The sequence below is a fragment of the Ictidomys tridecemlineatus genome, chromosome 4, assembly GCF_052094955.1.
Source record: "Ictidomys tridecemlineatus isolate mIctTri1 chromosome 4, mIctTri1.hap1, whole genome shotgun sequence".
Taxonomy (NCBI): Eukaryota; Metazoa; Chordata; class Mammalia; order Rodentia; family Sciuridae; genus Ictidomys; species Ictidomys tridecemlineatus.
In genome coordinates, this window is record NC_135480.1 from 108524710 (window position 1) to 108546227 (window position 21518).

The following is a 21518-nucleotide window of genomic DNA, read 5'->3' on the forward strand; positions in this document are numbered from 1 at the left end:
CGGCGGCGGCGGCGCGGCGGCGGCGGCTGCTGCTGCGGGCGGCTGCCTCAGAGCGCGTGTGTTTTATTCCAGTCCCCAAGCCAGAGTATTATTCATTGCGACAGGGCAAGGAGGAGAGAGGGAGAGAGGGAGGCAGCAGGGAGGAGAGAGAGGGAGGCAGCAGGGAGGAGGGAGGCAAGGAGCAGAGAGGGACGGCGGGAGCGTGCAAAGAGAAGCTGGGGAAGCGCCGGGAGAGCGCGGAGCGAAGCAGCGCGAGGGGCGGCGAGGCCGGGAAAGGAGGCGGCGAGAGCCGCGCGGCCCGCCCGCGCCCTGGCCGGGCCAGAGCGCAGCCCCGCCGCCGCCGCCTCCTCGCTGGGCTCGAGCCGGTGGCCGGGCGCTCATTGTCCGCAGATGCAAGGACCCGGACCTCCGCGGGCCCAAGACCCCGTAGCGGGTGGGCTGGAGGCTGTGCGCCGGGAGCACCCGGGGACCCGAGAATAGGGACCAGTGCGCCGGCCAGAGCTCGGGCGCAGGCGGCTCTGGGCTAGGCTCTCCGCGGGGTGAGGCTGGGAACCGTGGGCCGGCTCTAGGTTCCTCTTTCTCCCGGCTTCAGGAGCCCTTTGGCCGGCGCTTACTTGGCGTCACCAGCCTGGAGCTGGCTTCGAGAGGCTGGAAGCCGGAGCAGCCCCATACTGGGGCCGGGTGGTTGAGTCAAGAAACGGCGGCTGCGTCCTCCCCAGCGGTGCCTGGCCTGGGTAGGCAGGGCGAGTAGAGGTTTGCAGGAGAATCAGTGGGGAAAGGGGAACGCAAGTGGGGTCAGGAAAGCCGGGAACCGAGGGGCCACGCTCAGAGACCCTAGCCTGAGGAGGAGCGAGAATTTGTAGGGTCACTGGCTTCCCGCGTATTGTTGGGGTGCTTTTTGGTAAGGGAAAGGGAGTCGTAGGGGCCAGTGGCGAAGCTTGGAAATAGGTAGAGCTCCTGGTTCGAGAACTAGGGGATGAAATCGTAAAAGATGGGTCGGGGGGAGGAGACCGATAGCGCCCAAGAACAGAAAGCTGAGGGGGATGGGGCAGGGTCCAGAGTCTGCCGCGCAAAGTTTGTTTCTTTCGGGTTAGGCGAGGGGGCTCTCCTGGCTCCCAGAACCGAGAAAGAAACCCGCGCAGTGGGCCGCCCTTTCTGGGGGCTCTTCATTGGAGATCCCGGGGTTCCCGCGAGGTGGGGAGACCTGGTTTGGGAATGGGAGGGGGCTTGTGAATCGGCCCTGAATTAGGGCTGGGCTTTAAGGCTGGCTAGAGTTTGGGTTATGGGATTCAAGCTGTTTTCAGAATCAGGATTGAAGGGCCGCTGGGTAGTTTACATGCCGGCCAGAGCGGAGGGCTGGAGGTAGGAGTCGGGGGCCCAGGGTTAAATTTGAAGCTAGAATCGGCGGGACGGGTGGTGTTTTCAGGAATAACTCTTTATTGGGGTCCAGGCTATTAGAGATAGGGGAGGGTTGTGTGTTCGGTTCCTTAAGGTCCGCGGGTGGAAAAGCGTTTAGGTAAGCAACGAAAGTAGTTGATCTGAGCCTTGGCAGGCGAGCCCCGAATGTCCGCCGCTTCTCCCAGAACGCGAATCTGGAGGAGGAGAGCGTTTGGGGCGCACAAGATTCGGTCCTAGGAGAGAGATTCTGGGAAGCGGACGAATTAAGAGACATTCTGGGGGAAGCGATAGGGTATCCTTGCAGGGTTTGGAGTAGATCTGAGGACCCTATATTGGTGGCTCAGCGGGATTCCCGATGCACTTCGGGTCTGCGGGGCCAGGCGGTGAGGCGGGTGGCCTGAGGGGGGCTGCGGCCTGCGATGGGGGGGGGAAGGGGAAGCGCTAGCAGTGAGCTGCCACATTGGGCGGAAGAGTCGCGACTGCGTCCCAGGGCAGGCCGGGCTCGAACTCTGGCGCCCAGATCTCAGCGCCGCCTGTACACCGGCAAGCGCTGCTGGGAAGCCTACGAGCCCGATTACTGCTGCAATGTTTTGCACCAGCGGGAGAAAGAAGTTAGGGTTTCCCTACCGTCATCCCACTTGTCTTCGGACTTCTCCAGAGTATTGGCTTTTAGGAATTTAAACGCTCTCCAAACTGGTGGAACCCCAAAGCTTCTCATTTTAGGCAGATTTAAACTACTCTCCCACTCACCCGAATCTGAGAAATGATACTGTTTAAACACAACATGATATATTACCCAAAGCCCCATCCCCTAGCCTTCCTGCTTTCTCTGCTACTCTGGCCTTTCCGAGGCCCCAGGACCTTGGTGTGCGTGTGCGTTTGTGTCTGTGTGTGTGGTGGTGGCGGGGATGTTTTCCCTTTTTGGACTCAGGCACTCCCACTCAAGCTGCATCCCTGCTTCTCCGGCCTAGATCGGGGGTGTGCGGAGTGGGAAGTCCGGACCAGGAAGGGAGGCTGTTCTCTGGACAGGGAATGTGTTGGAGGTGCGGGGGGTAAAGGGGAAGAAGGTTTGAGATTTCTTCCTTGCAATCTTAAATCTGTCCCCTTCCAGCCCCGCGCACCCCTCGCACCCCTGGCTGGGAGAGCCAAAAGGCCCTTAGGGGACACAGAAGCCGCGCGACCCAGGAGTGGCCACTGCGGGCCGGGGCGCGGAGACCGCCTCGGCGGCAGAGCTCCAAGGCTGTTGTTTTTCAGGCTTGGAATTCGTGTGCGCTCTCTCCCGCCGAGAGCCTGGGGGGTGGGGAGGGAGCCGTGACCCCACGGAGACTCCCCGGTCACCGCCTCCCCTTTGTGAGCGCGAAAGGCATGAAAGCCGAGAGAAAGAGGAGCTGCTCCGAATAAGGGCCAGGGGGTTACTGGAGAGAGATGGGCCCTGACCACCGCTCCCAGTAAAATGCCTCGTGCAAATTGCACTGAAGTGTACCTAACTTGAGACTGGCTGTTTTATGATCCTTTCTCGGAGTTTACTGCTCTGTGCTTTTAAGTCTATAGATTGCTTTAAGTTAATGAAAGTGCTGCTTTCAAAAGGGGCTTTTATTGTGCAGCAGTGACAAATCCAGTACCTCCCCTTTACTCTTCCAAAATGGGCCTGTTTAGCAAGAAGGAGCTTGCTGGAGTTCCCACATAAACGAAGCCTGGGGAGGGGGCACCATGTGACAATGAGGATTAATAAAAGTCAGTGCCCCAGTAATTCAGAAAGATGAGTTTACTTCTTTCCCAGGCCAGTTTCATCTGTACATCCCTCTATTGCTTTGGGGGCTCTCTAGCTGGCTCTGGCTTTAAATGTCCCTCTGTGCTTCCCTAACAGCCCCCTACCACATTGCTTTAGGTAGGCCTGACCCACTCAATTCAACCCAAATTGAATTTCAGGATTTCAGCCCCCTGCCAATTCAAACTGCAACTAAAATATTTACTTGGGCACTGGGGGAGGGGTTTTGCCTTGCATTCAGTAAGATAAATGTGTTTAAATGATGGGAACCTTGAGAAGGAACAAGGCAGGCTGTTTTTCAGTGCTTTTTCTTTTTTCAAACTATTTGGCACAAAAGGTGAGATGACAAGGTTTTTTGACTAGATCCTAACATCGAAACTGCAGTGGGGCTGGGCTGTGGCTTTGACCGCATGTCATAACCATTTAAACTGTGGTTAGTTGTTCAAAGCTCAAAGCTTCTCCAAGCTGGGTTTCATTAACTCTACACCAGTTGCCTGGAAGTTCAGTAGCAATAAATTGTATAAACACATTTGAAGTAAGTTAGTGATGAAATAAGGAGAATTACTGTCTTGTGAGTGGAGAATCCTGAATTCATGGAGTTCTAGTTTAACTGGAAACATACCACCTCTCTCTTGGCCTTGAAGTTTATGGGTGCACCGCAGTGTGTGTTCAATTTCTTTTTGCCATGTCCATCTTCAACTGGGAGCTGTAACTCATTAGAGACCAAGACATACCTAGAAAGCAAAAAGGCTGTGTTGTAAAGGGGTCTCTATTAGCCTGATTTAGGAACCATACCTAACCTAACCTGACTTCCTTATCCTTCCTGAATGCTGCATGCAACATAAACAGCCACAGAAAAGGGGCAAATTAGATTTTTAAATGTTAGAGGCTTAATAATACTGTGTTGTTAGCAACTGAAATTGTTTTTATTAAAGAAACAACCAATAAAATTTATAGGCTTCCAACATGTTGCAAGATTTCCTTGCTATTTATTTAGCTCCCCACCACCACCTTTCAGAAATGTTATCTCCAATTTCAGACTTTTGTTTCTGATTTATTTAATCCGGAGCACATTTTCTAAATTAGTTGGAGGAGGGTGCGAAATGCTGTTATAAGTTTTCCTTTTTCCTATGCTGGGTGGCACAAGGACTGTATGCTGTAAGATATATATAAATGTGTGATGCAATTGCTGGAGGTTGACTGCATGTGAAGCGAAGTGTCTGGTTCAAACAAAATGTAGATCCCAGGATGGAGAGGGAGAAAACGATGCCGCAGAGGAAAAACAGAGGAAGTTACATGGAAAATGAAATCATCTCAAGCCACCGTGAGCCTTGAGTCTAGCCAACACACCATGCTTTGTATAAGACACTTCACATGAGATCCGTGACTTATTGAAGATTGAATTATATTGAGAAGCTGAATTTAGAGGGAGGAGCTGCGCTTGCTGGGTTCTATCCAGGCAACATGGCCAGGACTGTTGCGATGGGGCTCTGCTAATTTAATTAAATCTAATACCTGATGGGGAAAGGAGGAAGGAGGGAGGGAGGGAAGTGGTCGGGTGATAATTGAGGCTGGCAGGTCAGCATGCTGAGCTAGTCTGTAGACTGGAATTTGGGGGACTGGTAGCTTTGTGCCCTGTTACTGCGGGGCTGCACCACTCCAGCGGGTCCTCCAAGCTGCTAGACCTTGCTTTCTTCATCTGTAAAGTGGAATGTAGCACATACAGTTCTCATTAAGCTATGAGGGGTGAAGGATGGGCATGAATCAAGCTCAGAACACTTCAATAATAAAACAGGAGATAGAGGTTTCTCGGTGGCAAAGTCACGTTCTTCCACATGTTTCCTTTCCTTTCCTGGATCTACAGCCTGGCCCCATAAGTCTCAGGAGTTCTAAAGACTTTGGTAAAGGGGCAGAACTCCTGCCTTCCTTTAGAATTTAAAAATCATTCTGTGAGTCCCCAAACCATCCAAACCATCTGCGCTTTACCAAGAGGGGCAATTATGGCTGAGTTGGGGGAATTGGTTTGGTTGTTCTCAGTGGTGCTATCTGGAATAGACTTCATGCCTCAGATGAACACAGAACCTTACTTCTCAGAGATGTAGCTCCTTCTCTTTAAGCCATTTAGAACAGAGGCCTAGCCCTGACTGGTGTGTGACATCTGGAGGGACTGGGGGGAGGGGTGCTGGTCTGGAGCTAGCCACAGCCTGAAGCTCGCTTGCTTAGCTGTCTCCATGCTGGCAGATCAAAGCAGATTCTGGGCCAGAAAGCCCGAGCAGTTACACCCAGCACTTCTACAAAAGTGTACTTGCACTTGTACACTCCTTCTGTTCCAGTGCCTGATTTTTAGAAGCGAGCCTAATACTAGAGATGTGGCTCTGGTGGAATGTTTGTCTTTAATACTCCCTAGTCCTTTGGGGATTCCTTGGAGGTAATTTTTCCCTTCAAACATCCTTCCCAGCCCGTTGCAGGCAATATCTGAGTCTCTATTTTGATTGGGAGTGAGACTCAGGAGGGGGCAGAGAGACACTGAGTAGGGAAGAAGGGGTGAGGGCAGAGTCCTACCAGAACACTTACAAAACCCCCAGGAGTGAGGGAGTACCAAGCTCTAGGACAGCTCAGTTCATCTTGTGCCGGAAAATGGGGCTTGGGAAGAGCTTGCTGCAAACGTGTCCTCTTCAGGGGGATCTGCTGTTTGGCTTGGGTGTCCCACCGCAAGCCCTGCCTGCCTGGGTTTCTAATTACAAGAAGGACATTTCTGCTAAGACCTATCTCACTAAAAACACATCCCTGTGTGTAATAAGAAACCCTAAACCAGGCAGGATATTTTAAAACTGAAGCAATGAAGATTAGATTAAGTCTCCACCAAAGAACTTTGTTCTCGTATTATTTTTGGCTGGAATGTGGAGAAAAGCAGCTGGCCCTGGGGCCCAGGGCAGACTCTTGAGGGTTCGGATGGGGCCAGAGTGGGTGGTGTAACTTAGTTCTCTGCTTGGTAGGAACGTGGCCAGTTTCAGTGAGGCTCAGTCGGAGTGGTGGGGGTAAACAATGGAGGTGAAGGGGGCTATCATGGGGACAGATCAAATCCAGATGGGTCACAATGTGGTGACAGAAGCAGCAGGTCAGGGAGCACCATGAAGGCTCCTAAATCCCGCACCTCATTAGGACCTAATTGTTGGTGTTCAACTTGTGCTTCCACTCTCACCCCCACCCCACGTTCAGCAAATGCAGCCATCGTCCATGTGGCCTTTGAAGGAATCCTCATCTATTGGGTCTCTTTTGGATGGAGAGAGGAAATCAAATCCAGGAATTTTGAGGAGACAGCCCAAAAATTTGGCTTTGTAAGCCCTGGTCCTGCCCTCCGGGGAGAGGCAGTGGGGCATCCTTCACTCTGGCACTGATCTGGGCATTGAGGACACAGCAACCAAACCCAACAGAACAAGTACCATGACCAGGAAGCCTGTCCTCCAGCGGCTTGGCTGTCATGGGATAGCAGGGAGTATGGGCTCTGCCATAGGACAAAACTGCCTTCAGAGCCTTGCTCTGCTGTTTACTTATTGTGTGACTTCAGACAAGCTGCTTAACATCTTTGACCCAGTCTCCCATCCGTAAATTGGGAAATAAAGGCATGTAGTTTGTAGGATCATGGAGCAGCATCTATAAGTACCTGGCACCGTGTCTGGTACAAAAGGGGGATTAATCCTGGTTCCCTCTCCTCCCTAACTCATTTTAGAGCTGATGATCCAGTTGGCGGATTGTCTAGCTTCTTTCCCTTTTTGCTGGCCTGGGTCCTTTCACAGGTCACTTGCACCATCAACAAGGGTTGAACACACAGCCAGTCCACACTGGGGGGTGCGGGGTGGGGGGCGCAGATCCCAGCAGGGGCTGCTGTAGAAAATAGATGCATAAAACCGAGGGACAGTTGGGGTGAGGAATGTTTGGGAATGGTGGTAGAGGGGCACAGATGTAGCACACAGACAAATAAGAGGTGATGTAGAATCACACAGAGGTAGGGAAAAAAAAAAGCATCCATCCATCGTTAACCAGAGGAGGCAAAACCAAGATGGAATGGTAGAGTAGTCAGGACTGGGCTGCAGGTGGTGGGCTGAAATCTGAGACCCCCCCCCCCTCACAGGTCACTGTGCTCTGGGCTTTCATGGGTTTTGGGGAGAGCAGCCTGAACTAGACAGAAGAGGTGGTCCCAGGTGGCCAGAAGTCACTGCCCCAGGAATACCACTCAGGTCTCCATGTCAGGACCAGCTTCTCTTACACATGGAAGGCTTTCTGAGGGGAACTTTCCATGTAGGTTAGTGAGTTAGTGCATGAGGCAGACAAGCTCCTTTCATTGCTGGCTATGGCACAACTGTCTTATCAAGCATCACTGCTTGTCCTAAGCAGAGACAGTAGAGGCTATAGGCCCACATCTGGCCTTCTCCCCGTCAGGGACCAGGAAGCTGATCAGAGTGGTTGGGATGGTGGAGGGAATGGGGTCGGATCTACGGTGGACTTGGGTATTGACGGGCTGTGTGACCTCCAAAAAGTGACTTGGTCTTTCTATTGTCAGTGTCCTCCCTTATCCAATGAGGAGCTTGAACTGTCTCTTAGAGGTCTCGTTTAACCCAAAGCTCTACAATTATGTCTGTTATCAAATGGATTGCTTCATGTATAGGCAACACTGAACAACCCCGCCAGGACAAATCCAAGCAAAGGATCTGGGAACATACAATAGCCTCAGAGACACGGATGCAAGGGCTTGAGCCCTGGCTTGCCCCCAGGGGTCTTAAGGTCAGTGGGAAATGGAGGGAGTGGATTTGATTCTCCCAATGGCCTTCCTGAGGCAAATAGTTGGGTTCTAGACATGAGATTGCCTCTAGGAGGCACCCTTTTCAGATTGAAGACTCATTGTCTTGTTTCGAAGAAGCAACATTTGGTTCTTTTGTTGCGACAGTGTAGCGCTCAGGAAGGAACACAGGCTTTGGAGTCAGATTCTGGGTTTTGACCCTTCTTCTACTAGTACTAAGCTGTGTTTCCTTGGGCACATCACTTACCCTCTCTGAGCCTTAATTTTCTTAGTTATAAAGTGAATAATATTAGCGACAATAATAACAATAACACGCACACATAGTACAGTTGTGAAAACTCTACAAGAAAATATCTAAAACTGCTTGACACAGTAAGCTCAAGGCGAATGCTAGTCCTCCACATCCCCACCATTTTTTTTTTTTTGTGTGTGTGTGTGTGTGGTACTAGGGATTGTACCCAGGGGTACTCTAACACTGAGCTACATCCCCAGCCCTTTTTATAAATTTTGAGACAGGATCTCATTAAGTCACCTGGATTGGCCTGGAACTTGCAATCTTCTTGCTCTAACCTCCCAGTCCCCTCCTGGAGATTACAGGTACATGCCACTGTGCCCCACCTGAGAGTCATCTTTAAAGGAACCAGCCTAACTTACCTTCCCCCTTGTCCATACTTTTGTTCCTGACACATGCTGGGGACAACTACCGCCCGTTATGGAAACCACAACCTGGAATTTTAAAATTTCCACAAAGCCTTCAGTCAAAGTGGGCCTGGGCTGGCCAGACCCTCGGGCAGAAGGTGTGGGAAAAGCAGTGGGTAGGAGTGGCAGAGCGCGGTGGAGTCTTGTCTACCTGTCCAGGTTGGAAGGTGGACCCTCGGGGTGAAGAGAACACCAGGCGCCCATGTCCAGGGTCATTAGCTCAGCATCCTGACAGACACCAAGGGTTTTTTAGCCAACTTGTAGTGGATCTAACTTCTGTTAGGCGAGTTGGGGGGCATCGTCCCCCTCATTCTAGGGTAGCACAGGGGGTCTGTGGTAGACTAGGGGAGAGCGAGCCGTACCCAGAGGTTCCTCTAATGTCCTCAGCCCAACAGTGCTTTTGAGCACTCCCTGGTCCCAAGTCCTGGGCCAGGTCTGAGAGTCTTCCTCCCCTGGAGAAGCAGTTCCTGCCCCTTCTCAGGGGAGCCCGTCCTTTGTGCTTGGGACTTCTGGCTCCAGGCCCAGGAGGAGGGAGAGTTGGGGTGTGTGCCCAGAACGCTGTGGTGACAAGTGTTTGTTCTCAGTTCCATGCCTCCCTGAGGATCCATTGGTCACTCAACAGGTGTGGCCTGAGCCTTCCATTCACGGATGCCCAGCAGTGTCCTTTGTGGGCCTCAGTTCCTGGTGCAAGTGAGAGAAGACCAAACAGATGCACATCCAATGGGAAGAAGCTGCGTGACCTTGCACATTGTCTAGCTTCTCTGAGGCTCCACCTCCTCATTTTACGTGATGAGGAAGTTAGGCTGGATGGTCTTCAAGGCCCCTCTGCTTCTGCTCTTTGGTTCATCTGTGGGCTGGCCATGATAACACGTATGCTGTGGTCCATGAGGCACCACGAGTTTGGAGAAGCTGATGGGACCCTCAGGAGCTCTTCTCCTGATCCTTCCCCTGCTCCGTTCCTCCCTGCTCTGGGAGAGGATAGCTGGACTCATAGTAGGGCTGCAGCTGCTGAGGCACTCCTGACTTATAAGACCAACTCTGGAGGAAAGCCAGGGAGCCTGATGGGACCCCTGCAGCCTTCCCAGGATCCTGCTCCTGGAGAATATAACTGTCCCTTGGACCCACATGGCTCCCCCTGAAGTCACCCCATCCATTGGGCCCCTGAATGGCACTGAGACAGGGACCACTAACTCCTCTGATTTCCAGATTGTCAGGGGAGCCCCCTTCTGAGCTGGACATCTGGTCTCCTGGAATGTCCTTCCTTCCTTCCTTCCTTCCTTCCTTCCTTCCTTCCTTCCTTCCTTCCTTCCTTCCTTCCTTCCTGTTTCTGAGGATTGAACTGAGGGACACTCAATCACTGAGCCACATCCCCAGCCCTCTTGTGTTTTATTTAGAAACAGGGACTCACTGAGTTGCTTAGCCCTTTGCTTTTGCTGAGGCTGGCTTTGAACTCTTGATCTTCCTGCCTCAGCCTCCCAACTGCTGGGATGTGCGTTACTGCGTCTGCACCTGGAATGACTTTTCAATGTCATTTTCATTGGATTCCAAGAGAACCTCATTCCCAGGGAGTGGCCTTCACTGCTGGCAGACAGAGGGGAATTTTTAGGCACTTGTGTGGTGCAGAGTTCTGGACCTGGTGTCCCGGGCACTGTTGGGCTGGAACTGGGCTCTGGGGAGGAAGGAGATGGGGCAGGAGTTCTCCAGGACTCTGGGAGTGCCAGGCAGCTGTGCAGGAGCCCCGGCACAAAGGCCATGAACCAGCGGAGGCTCTTTTCCCACGTTCTGACTCCATGCCTGACCCTGGGCCGGGCGCTTGCAGCCCTATTTTACTGAGTCATCACAACAGATCTGAGGAAGAAAGTGGAGTTCACAGAGGGTAAGAGAATTGCCCAAGGTGCACAGTGGGTTTTGTGTGATTCTGGGTCCAGTGATCTCTCTGGGTCCAGAGAGCTTGCTGCCTGCCCCAGAGGGTTGTGCATATGGGGAAAGTTCGTGGATTGCTTCATCTCTTTTTCCCCCATTGGAGACTGTAGGCTCATGGGGTATAGACCTGGGGCTCTGGCTTGGGTGGGTCATGGGTGAAGAGACTGCGTGTGACAAAGGCTGATGGAGGCAGACAGCAGAGAAGCCCCTGCCTGAGCTTCGATGAAGTGACCACAGAAGCTGGCCTCCTCCTGCTCCTCAGGCAACTGGTGGTTAATAACACCTCCTGTCAGGGCCGTGGAGAAGATCAAGCGAGTTAACGTGCGTGGATGTGCTGTATACGTTGTGCAAACATCAACGACAGCGCCTACACAGCACCTTGCCTGTAATATCAGGGGGAGAAACTGGTTGGCACAGACTATATGTTTCTTATTAGTTTAAAATAGAGCACACACACACATACACCCTGCCTCTTGCACTCACTTGCAGCGCGATGACAACCGTGTTGAAGTGATTAAAAGCTGGCAGGATGGCTGTCTACCGCTGCCCCGTGGCTGGGGTATGAATGGCTCCCCTGGGTTCCCGGAGCACTTGGTGGCTTTTCGGATTCCAGCTCTGATGCTTCCCATCTGATTCTGTGGAGGGCCAGGGTTGGAGTCCAGAGATATTGACCTTGGCATCTTTCCTGCCGGTGGCATTCATTCGATAGACCTTTTCTGAGCATCTCCCATGTGTCAGACCCTGCCAGGGGGCCAGAGCTATCACTGTGAACTGGAGGGGTGGGCTTCTGCCAGTAGGGCTCAGTGTGTCCATCGGGGAGAAAGACATTCATGTTCTGCAGGAAAGAGGTTAGATAAATCACGGAAGGAGCCATGGAGAAGTCCAGGAAGCTGGGAGGACACAGTAGGGAGGGTCACCTACTGGAGGTCTGGAGGGCATCCCTGAGGGTGGGAGCCTGAGCCAAGCTGGGAAGGAAGAGTTTCAGAGCTGGGTAAGGGTCTGGCCAGGCTGGCCTGAAGCTGGGTTTTGTTCTCCCTTGAGGCCCTTCTTCTCAGGGAAGGAGTTGGCCAGCCCCTCCAGCCCTGGGGGCTCCTTTTCCTTCTGAGGCCAGGGCACAAGCAGGTGGGAGGGAGCCAGCCGGGCTGCCAGCGAGTCTGTTGTCACCTGGTCTTTCCTGTCTGGGCTGCGTCACATAGCACCATCACATAGCACCGTAGTTGCTCCTCCACACCCCTTGCCCCCTGCTCCTCACCCCATGCTGCTCTCAGGGCACAGCTTGTAAGAAGAGCTTGTAGAAGCTACATCCCTGCGTCTGGGCCAGTGCTGCACGCCAGTAATCCCGGTGACTCAGGAGGTGGAGGTAGGAGAGCTGCCTGGGAAACTTAATGAGACCCTATCTCAAAATAAAACATAAAAAGGGCTGGGGGGTGTAGCTTAGTGCTGGAGCACCTCAGGGCTCAACCACAGGACCATAAATAAATAAATAATTATGGACACCCCTCCCCTGTTCCTCCTGCAGTCCGTGAGGAGCCCGATGGTATCCTGGGGTTCCTGGCGATGTGCACATTTGGGTCCTACCTGGCTGAGGCTCGAATTCCTGGAAAGCCCTCAGGGGCAGCACCTGTGAGGTGGGCAGCCGTGAGTCAGCCGTCCATTCCCAGCTTTGGCCGCAGAAGGACTGTATTTATGAGAAGGAAGTCTTTGGCAGAACGGGCCCCTCCTCGTAGGGCTCAGCTTGACATTTTCTTATGGTGGGAAGGCCAGGTCTGTGACTTCCCTTAGGAAACACTGAGGACCATTTGTGAATATTCTGTGTCTCTTAATTTAGAGGGGCAGTGAGGAGAGGCACGGGGGTGCTGGGGAGAGACTGATGGGCCAAGCCACCAGGGGTGAGGGGTCCAAGTTATATAGATAGGAAAAGAAAAGCTGATGTCCCTGGTCCAAGGTTCAGGGCCCTCCCGAATTAGCAAAGGGACCTGCTGTCAGGTCAGAAAGGTGGCAGTAGTGCCCGGCTCCTACCTCATGCTAGCTCTGTGATCTGGGGCCACTTCCTAACCTCTTGGAGCTTTAGTTTCTTTCCTTTTGTGAAATGGGACAATGACATCTCTTGTAGGTATTAAATGAGATAACCAAGAGCCTGCTCCGTTTTGGCCTCTGGAAGGTGTCTATTGTGGGCCTTTCCTGTCTCTAGACCTCTCTCCCCACAGTGCTGGCCATGGACCCCGGGTCCCCTTCAGAGGAAGAGGCAGGAGGGTGTGGGGAGCAGGAGGGCCATACTGTGGGCCTCTCCAAGGAGCACAGCTGGAACGACCAGCTGGGAACACTGAGCAGGGTGGACATTGACGTCAGAGCCTGGTGAGGTTTCCAGAAGCAGGGAGGCAGAGCGCTGGGTGTCTTGGAAGAACCAGGACAGCGTCGGTGGCTGCAAGGAGGCTGTGAGGCAGAGAACCTTTGAAACAAGGAATAGGGAGGGAGGGAGGGACATGTGTGCAGTATCCACCATGTGCTCGACATGGAGCTAGGTCCCTTAGCATTCATGATTTGATTTTATAAATATGGAAGCATAAAATTTAAAGTCAAGAAAGAGCACGAGAAAACTTCCATCCATCTCTACCTCTGTGTTTGGGAAAACTGAAGCTGAGAGGGGAACAGTAACTTGTCTAAGGCCACACAAGAGATCCTTGGCAGGGCTGGGTTAGAGACTGGCCACGCTGCTGGGCGTGGTTGCCCATGTCTTTAATCCCAGCAACCTGGGAGGGAAAAGCAGGATGACGGCAAATTAGAGTCAGCCTGGCTAATTTAGCGAGACCCTGTCTCAAAATGTAAAAAGGACTGGGGATGTAGTTCACTGGTAGAGACCCTGGGTTTAATCCCTAGTATCCTGTCTCCCACCTCGCAAAATAAATAGACTAAAACTGCACAGGCCAGTGCCGTAGGGGCCCTGAGGAAAGAATATAGAAGTTGGAGTTAGAAAGACTGGCTTTGACTAGAGACAGTCTTTTTTTTTTTTGCTGGGGTCGGGTGGGGGTGGAGGTGGTGGGCAGGTACAAGGGATTGAACTCAGGGACACTCAACCACTGAGCCACATCCCCAGCCCTATTTTGTATTTTATTTAGACAGGGTCTCACTGAGTTGCTCAGTGCCTCGCTTTTGCTGAGGCTGGCTTTGAACTCTCGATCCTCCTGCCTCAGCCTCCTGAGCTGCTGGGATTATGGGTGTGTGCCACTACACCCAGTTTAACTACAGACACTTTTAGGGTATGACCCAGGAAACTTGCTTACCTCCTGAGCCTCAGCTCTTATCTGTACGATGGGACAGTAATTCTCAACTCAAGTGGCAGATGGACAGTGAAATGAGACAGCCACAAGAACAGCCCTGTGTGGCATCGGGCTCAGGCAGGGCCTTTCCTTTCCATCTTACCCCTCCTTCCCTCAGGCTCTTGCCGGACCTGCAGGGCCCAGCAAAGCACCCTGAGCTTGTCCCATCTGTGTTCCGGTCATTCTTCCCAGTCATTCTTTCATTCAGTTATTCTTCAAGTATTTATTGGGACCTGGAGCACGTGCCAGGCGTTGCCTTGGTGCTTGGGGCAGAAAGGGAGCGAAGCCAGGTGTAGCCCGTCCTGAGGGAGCTGGTCAGATGGAGAAGAGAGGTGCTCAGTTAACAAAGTATGCAAACGACACAGGGACGAGAGCTTCACAGGGAAGGACCTGAAATGTGGGAATGCTGGACAGGAAGGTGTTCCTTGGAGGGACAGCTGGGGCTGGGCAGAGTGACAGGTGGGGGAGTCACAGCTCCTGGGAAGCACTGGGAGGAGAATGCAAGGAGCCGCCTCTGGACCAGGCTGCCCCCTGGAGCAAGGTGGGCAAACCCGGCGTGAGCTTCAGAGGTGGAGGTCAGGCCACGGCTTGGTTATAGGCTTGAACAGAGAAACAGATGTCTCCAAGCCCCCAAATGAAAGCAATAGCAATAAAAATCGTAAATCAATTACAGGTCCAAGAGGAGGGGGAGGGCGTTCCACAGAGTAAATGGATAAGGTATTTTTGCCCTATCGTATATGTAAACAGTGTCGAATTCATTTATTGGGTTCATAATTGAATAAAAGCCAAAGTTCTTACTGTGACTGAATCTCTACCTCCCCAATTCCATTCCTGTCACTGTATCCTCACTTGCTCTGTGACAATCCTAGTTCTAACTGAAAGAAATCATGTGCACTCCTGCCCCAGGGCCTTTGCACATGGTTTTCCCTTGGCCTGATTGCCCTTGCCCCAGGTACCTGTATGGGAGCACTTTGTTTTTTTCGAGATTTCCACTCAAATGTTATCTGGTCAGTGAATCTTTCTCTGAAGACTCTACTTAAATCCCTTCTTTCTTCCACCCTTGGATCTCCATGCTCATCTTTCTTTTTCTTCAGAGGAATCATCAGATTTTGTTTCTGTTTTTACTCTTCTATAAGCCTGAACAGTTACTGGCTACAGTAAAAACCTAAGCAGTGTTTGTGGAATAAATGAATGATGTATTAGGTTCATTCAAAGAAGCTTTCTCCCTTTCTCTGAAATTGAACGGTGGAATGTCAGAAGTGGAAGGAACTAAGTCATTGGTCTTTGAGCAACTGAGAGAAGAGGGGCCTAGAGAGGTCAAGGGGCTTGTGAAAGGTCACACAGCACAGGGCCACGTCGTGAACTGAGGCCTCTGGGATTCACTTCAGGACGCTCTTGACCAAGCTGACACTGCTCCTGGGGAAAGAAGGGTCTGCTCTGTGGTTGCCGGCTTCCTTGAATTCTGTTCCTGGCCTCACATGGCCTAGGGGGTGGAACTTCATCCTAAGTGCTGCTTTCCTTTCATCTCATCTGTAAGATAGTTCGGGGTCATCTTGGAGGATGTGGGTAAAGATTGCTGTTGGCCAAGACAGGAGGACACACTTTTCTCATTAGGAAGTGAAACGAGCAAACTGTCATCGGTAAGATCAGTCCACAGGAGCTGGTAACTGAGGTCCAGGTTGGTGTGAGTGTGAAGAAGTATCGGACCCTGGCCTGCACCTCAGGACCTTCTCATCTAGCTCACTAATGTTGCTATTAACATTAAGAAATGATAGCCCGAAACATGTATTGTGTGCTTACTGTTTTTCAAATGCTACCCTAAATGCTTTATTCCTATTAACTTATTTTAGTTTTTGCAACCCTTATATGAGGTCAATGCCCTACTTGAGTAACCTGAGGCACAGAGAGGTTAAGCATCCTGTTTAAAGTCACCCAGCTGATATGTGGAGGAGCCAGGATTTGAACCCATTGGGTCTCTCACCAGTGCCCATCCTTCTATCCATGAGGTTAAATAATGGCACAAGATAAGAGTGCAAGGTGCATCATGAGGCAGAGGTAGGAGGCCAAGGGGGAGTGGACACTGCAGGCTGGAGTGGTCAGGATGGAGTGGTTGCTACCTAAAGGATGGAGAGGATTTGAGTAGCTGGAGAGAGGCTGTGCCCTCTTGGTCTTGCACCCTCAGGTAGAGGGAAGAGTGGTCCTGGTGAGGCCTGTGGTCAGGATGAGTATCCTCCTATGGTACCAGCATCTGGAGGTGAGAGACATGACCAGCTGCTAGGGAGGGCTGGGAGGGGGACCTGGCACTGGCCTGATCTCCCTGCCCCAAGACAAACCAGAGTTTCCCAAGACAAACCAGAGTTCAAATCCCCTGTCCACTGTATCCCCTCAGCTTGACTTTGGACAAGTGTCTTAACTTGAGTCTCCGGGTCCCCAGGGGCTTGTGTCATGAGGGCTCTCTCAGTTTGGATGAGGTCCCTCCTGGGCAAGGCCCCAAGGACCTGGGCTCTGAAGTGTTTAGAGAACTTCAGAGAAGACCCTCTAAGTGGTCTCCAAACTGTGCCTGCTCCACCTGTGAAGTGGGCTGGAAGCCCCTCCTACTGGGTGCGGGAGTGTGGGGTGGGGGCAAGGGCAGGGAGGAATCCGGCCCTCTGGCTTCAGCTGTGGGCACCTCCTGTCTTGTGTCCACCCGCTCCCACCCGGCTCCACCCGGGCTGGCTACTCTTGGTCTCAGCTTGGAACTGGGATGTGAGAGATTTCTTGGGTTGTGTGACCTGGTCCTTTGGGGATGAGCTAGGGGACAGACCTAAAGCCATTCTTTTCTCAGAAGGAGCCACTGATGATGTCCCTCTAGTAAGTTTGCAGTCTACAAATATATTTGTTTTTCTTTTGGAGCCACAAAGACCAGGAGGCCTCAGTCATAGGGTGGCCGACCACCCAGAGTCCAAGACCAGCAGGTTTTAGCACTGAGAGTCTGTGCCGGGGGCCCCTCGGTCTGGGCAACCGGGGGCAGTGCCCACTCTACCTGTCCGTCAGGAGGGAGAGGATGTCATGAGACTGGAGCACGCTCTCTGAGGCTGGCCTGTTGTAGCTTCCATTTGGCTTCTGACTCCCTCCCTGTGATAGCAGAGGCCAGTGGAAGTCCTCACTGGTTAAAGTCTTTGGCCTCAGACAGACCAGAGTTCAAAGTGGGGGCTATAATAACTACATCATGGGGCTGTCTGGGGACTCCAGTGACTTAAGGCATAGAAGTGCCTGTCACCTGGTAGGATTCCATGTAACAGGCTAGGCCACTGGAGCCATGACCTTTATTCCCAGTGTTGGGGACAGGATAGGCAGAAGTAGCTGCTCAGAGAGGCTGGGTTGGGGGTGAGGCCTCCCCTCTGCACCTGGCTTAGCTCCAGGGCATTTCCAGGGCTGGCAGTGGCTCTAGGAAGGGCCTGGGAAGGACCCTGGATTTTGTTGTGGGGAGGTCAGGCAACTTGCTGTCATCCCTGCTTTGAGGTCTACACTGAGGGCCAGACTCCTGGGGCTTACAATGTGTCCTTGTCCTCTTTCCCTGACTCCTTGGTCTTTCAGCAAAATAGGAAGGCATAGGACTGGAGGCCACCCAGCTTGAAGGAGAGATGGCGGAGAACCCCTCATCTTATTTAACCTTCTCTGAGATGGGGACCTGGAGGCTCAGGGAGGTAGTGACCATCTGAGGCTCCAGCTCTGGTAAACACCCAGATCTCCCAACCTTGGGCTCACAGCACTCCTGGTCCAGTGGCCTGGGGATCCTGTCAGCCCCAAGAGACATAGCTCATGATGGGTGCAGCTCACGACAGATCTGCTGTGTGGATTATTGGTGATACATGTTAAATTCCTGGCCAGCCACCCTCTGCCATGTTAGCCTATTTCTGGGTCACCTTTTCCTATGGGGGGTGAGCTGTGTTCATGAGACATTGACGCCGGGGTTTTTTTGGTAAATTAAGTTTCTTACATCAACCTGCACTTTTAACCTGCACACTAAACGAAGAAGATAAACACCATTTCCAAAGACATTCTAAAATTCACAAAGGAGGTGATTTTTTTTTTTCATATCAGTTTTTTTTTTTTCTTGATTAGCCACACCACAATTGACCTGCAAGAGCCAGGGGCATCAGCAGGTTTTAGTCACTCTGTGAGTGGAGTGTTCATTAAGTGCTGGTGTGGGCAGGGACGGTTTCATCGGGAGCAGAGGATGTAAATGGGAGATTACTCTGAGCCAAATGTCTTTTTTGTCTTGTGGGGTTTTCCTCTGTTGCCTGCAGACCCTCCATTTGCCTCAAACATATTTTCAATTTATCTAGCATCCTGTGTGCTAGCTACAGAGGATGACAAGATTTGCTCGTTAGGTGAAGGAGCATTCAGTTTCAGTGAGGAGATAAGCATGAAAAGCAAGAAATGCTGTCACATCGAGGGATACTTAGCAATATACCAATACTCCGGAGGGTTTCATCACAAGAGATGCTACCAGGCAGAGGAAATCTTTTTTTTTTTTTTTCTTTTGTGGTACTGAGGATTGAGCCAAGGGGCACTTTACCACTGAGCTATATCCACAGTCCTTTAAAAACTAATTTTTTTAAAAAATTTTGAGACATGGTCTTGCTAAGTTCCTGAGGCTGGCCTCAAGTGTCCCGAGTTGCTGGGATTACAGGCATTACCTGGTGAGAAAATTTATTACTTGCATGAGTGACACTAATAAGAGTGATCCCTTCAAAGAAGGGAGACCAAGTTGGGGGCATGGTTGAGGAGAGATTCGTGCGAGAGGGAGTCAAATCCTTGACCCTCATGACTTTGGAACTTGGGTCCCACTGTTGCCATTTTTCCATGTGGCAAAGGCCCAGGCCACACAACTTGTACTTTTTGGATGAGAATTTAGGACAATTCGCTTCTAAACTTTCCCCATTGGAGATCCTGTTTCCAGTAAGCGAGGCTTTGAAGTTGGACTGGGATTGAAGAGACAAGGGTGTGTGTGAGTAAGAACATGAGCAGTGCCCCTACTGTGTGCAGGGGCATTAAGTCTGCCAGCCAGGAGAGAAGAAGTCAGCACGCTGCAGGGCCAAGAGCCACAGCCCACACCTGGCAGGTGGAGGCCTGAGCCCCTGGATCCCATGCGTGCTGACCTCTGCTTCACGTTCTTTTCTGGGAACCTCTTCTCCCCACGTCAGCAGCCTCTGATGGCCTTGAGATAGTGGCTGGCTAGGCTGGCAACTCCCAGGAGGACCCAGTAAAGCCCAGTGATAGTGTAACAAAGAGGGCCCACCCCACACCCGTGAATGCTCTGTCACCTGCTGTCTGTTCACTTCAACCCCGAAATAAACCAGGAAGAAAGACTGCCTCACCACCCAGCCACTAGGCCACCTGCACTCAGGGTCAGGTCCAAGCTCCCCAGGCAGGTCACACACTATTTACGGTTGTGAGTGCAGCTCCTGGCATGCAGTAGGTGGTTCATAACATCCATGGCTTTTTGCCGGGGAGTCCCACCCTGTTTGTGGACACCTGGTTCCAGCACCTCCACAGAGAGCTAGTAGCATCCCTGGTCCTCCACCTAGAGTCTGATGGGGGTCCTTAGCCCTGTGCCTCAGCCCGAGTAGAGTCTGTTGCAAAGCCTACATACATTCACAGCTATTGGGTTTGACTTGGGAGGAAATCTGGTTTCATTTGTTTGACTAGGTTCTCTGGGTTCAATTGAATTTTACATGAGAAATTAATTATGCCCTACCTTTTCTTTTCTATATAAATGTTATAGTATATAATTATACATAATATGTGACATTATATAAATTAATATGAGTTATATAATATAAATGCAGATCTATCTTATATATAATAGCATAAAAGTTAAATTTTAATCAATTTAAGTGTACAATTCAGTGGCATTAATTAGATTCACAATACTGTGCAAACACCACATAGTTATCTCCAAAACCTTTTCGTCATCCCCAATGAGTAGTCTGTGCCCACTAAGCACTCACTTCGTATTCTGTCCTCCCTCAGCCCCTTGTGACTTCTAATCCACTTTCTGTCTCTGTGAATTTGACTTCTAGTCGTTTCTTATCAGCGGAATCTTAACATATTTGTCCTTTTGTGCCTGGCTGTTTAAGACTGATGTTTCCAGTGTTCATCGTGCTGTAGCATGTATCAGAATTCCCATCCTTTTTTATGGATGAATAGTATTCCATTTTGTGTACATAGCACATTTTGTTGAGGTGTTTATCTGTCCACAGACACTTGGGTTGTTTCCACCTTTTGGCTATTGTGAATAATGTTGAAGGAAGGCTGGTGCATGCTATCTGTTTGAATCCCTGTTTTCAATTCTTTTAAGGTATATACCTAGGCGTGGAATTGCTGGGTTACATTCTAGGTAACTCTAGGTTTGAGTTTTTGAGGACCCACCCAGCTGTTTTCCACAGCAGCTGTACCATTTACATTCCTACCAGCACTATACAACGGTGCCAATTTTTCTATCCTGGTCAACTCTTTCTTCTCTTTTCTCTTCCTTCCTTCCTCCCTCCTCTCCTCTCCTCTCCTCTTCCTTCCTTCCTTCCTTTCTTCCTTCCTTCCTTCCTTTCTTCCTTCCTTCCTTCCTTCCTTCCCTCCTTCCGGATTGAACACAGGGCCTTGGCATACTAGCCTACATCCTCAGCCCTATTTTCTCTTTTTTGGTGATAGTCATTCTAGTAGTGCTATCTTGATGTTTTGATTTACATTTCTCTAAAGATTGATGATGGTGAGTATCTTTCGGTGTGCTTACTGCCATTTGCACATCTTCTTGAGAGAAATGTCTACTCCTGTACTTTGCCCATTGTTAAATTGAGTTGTTGGACTTCTTGTGGTTGAGTCGTAGAAGTTCTTTATATATACATAAACATGTATGATTTATTATATCTATAATATTAAATCCTTATCAGAAACATGATTTGCAAATATTTTCTCCCATTCTGTAGTTATCTTTTTACTTTCCTGATAATATCCTTTGAGGCACAGAAATTTTTAATTTTGATGAAGTTTAACAAATTTTTTTCTTTTGTTGCTTATGCTTTTGGTGAGATATCTAAGAATCATTGACAAATCCAAGGTCATGAATATTTGCTCCTTATATTTTTTCTAAGAGTGCTGTGTTTTAACTCTTATATTTAGGCTGTTTATTTTTAAAATTTATTTTTAATATTTTATTTATTTTAAAATTTATCTATTATTAAAAATTTATTTATTATTATTTATGGGGAATAAAGCCAGGGGCACTTTATCACTGATCTGTATACCCAACCCTTTCTATTTTGAGATAGAGTCTTGCTAAGTTGTTGAGGGTCTTGCTTAGTTTCTGAGGCTGTCCTCAAATTGTAATTTTCCTGCCTCAGCCTCCTGAGTTGCTGAAATTACAAGTGTGTGTAGCATCCATGGCTTTTTTGAGGGGAGTCCTACCCTGTTTATGGGCAGTGATCTATTTTTTGAGTTAATAAAAAATATTTTTAGATGTTGATGGACCTTTATTTTATTCATTTATTTATATGTGGTGCTGAGAATTGAACCCCATGCCTCACACGTGCTAGGCAAGTGCTCTACCACTGAGCCACAACCCCAGACCCCTTGA

General features: G+C 50.5%; 1 protein-coding gene across 10 annotated transcripts in view; it reads left to right on the plus strand.

Annotated features, from left to right (window-relative positions):
• Positions 1–21518, plus strand: part of Pknox2 (PBX/knotted 1 homeobox 2) — a 267002-nt gene that overhangs the window by 135 nt on the left and 245349 nt on the right. For 2 of the 10 annotated variants that reach the window (XM_040285504.2, XM_078047283.1), the window contains exon 1: positions 395–1362. The exons of 6 other annotated variants lie outside the window; for them this stretch is intronic. The gene's annotated coding sequence lies outside the window, so the exon portion shown is untranslated. Of the gene's footprint in view, positions 1–394; positions 1363–12191; positions 12215–21518 lie in introns of those variants that run through there. 2 more of the 10 variants (XM_021719548.3, XM_078047278.1) reach the window with 2 other exon arrangements.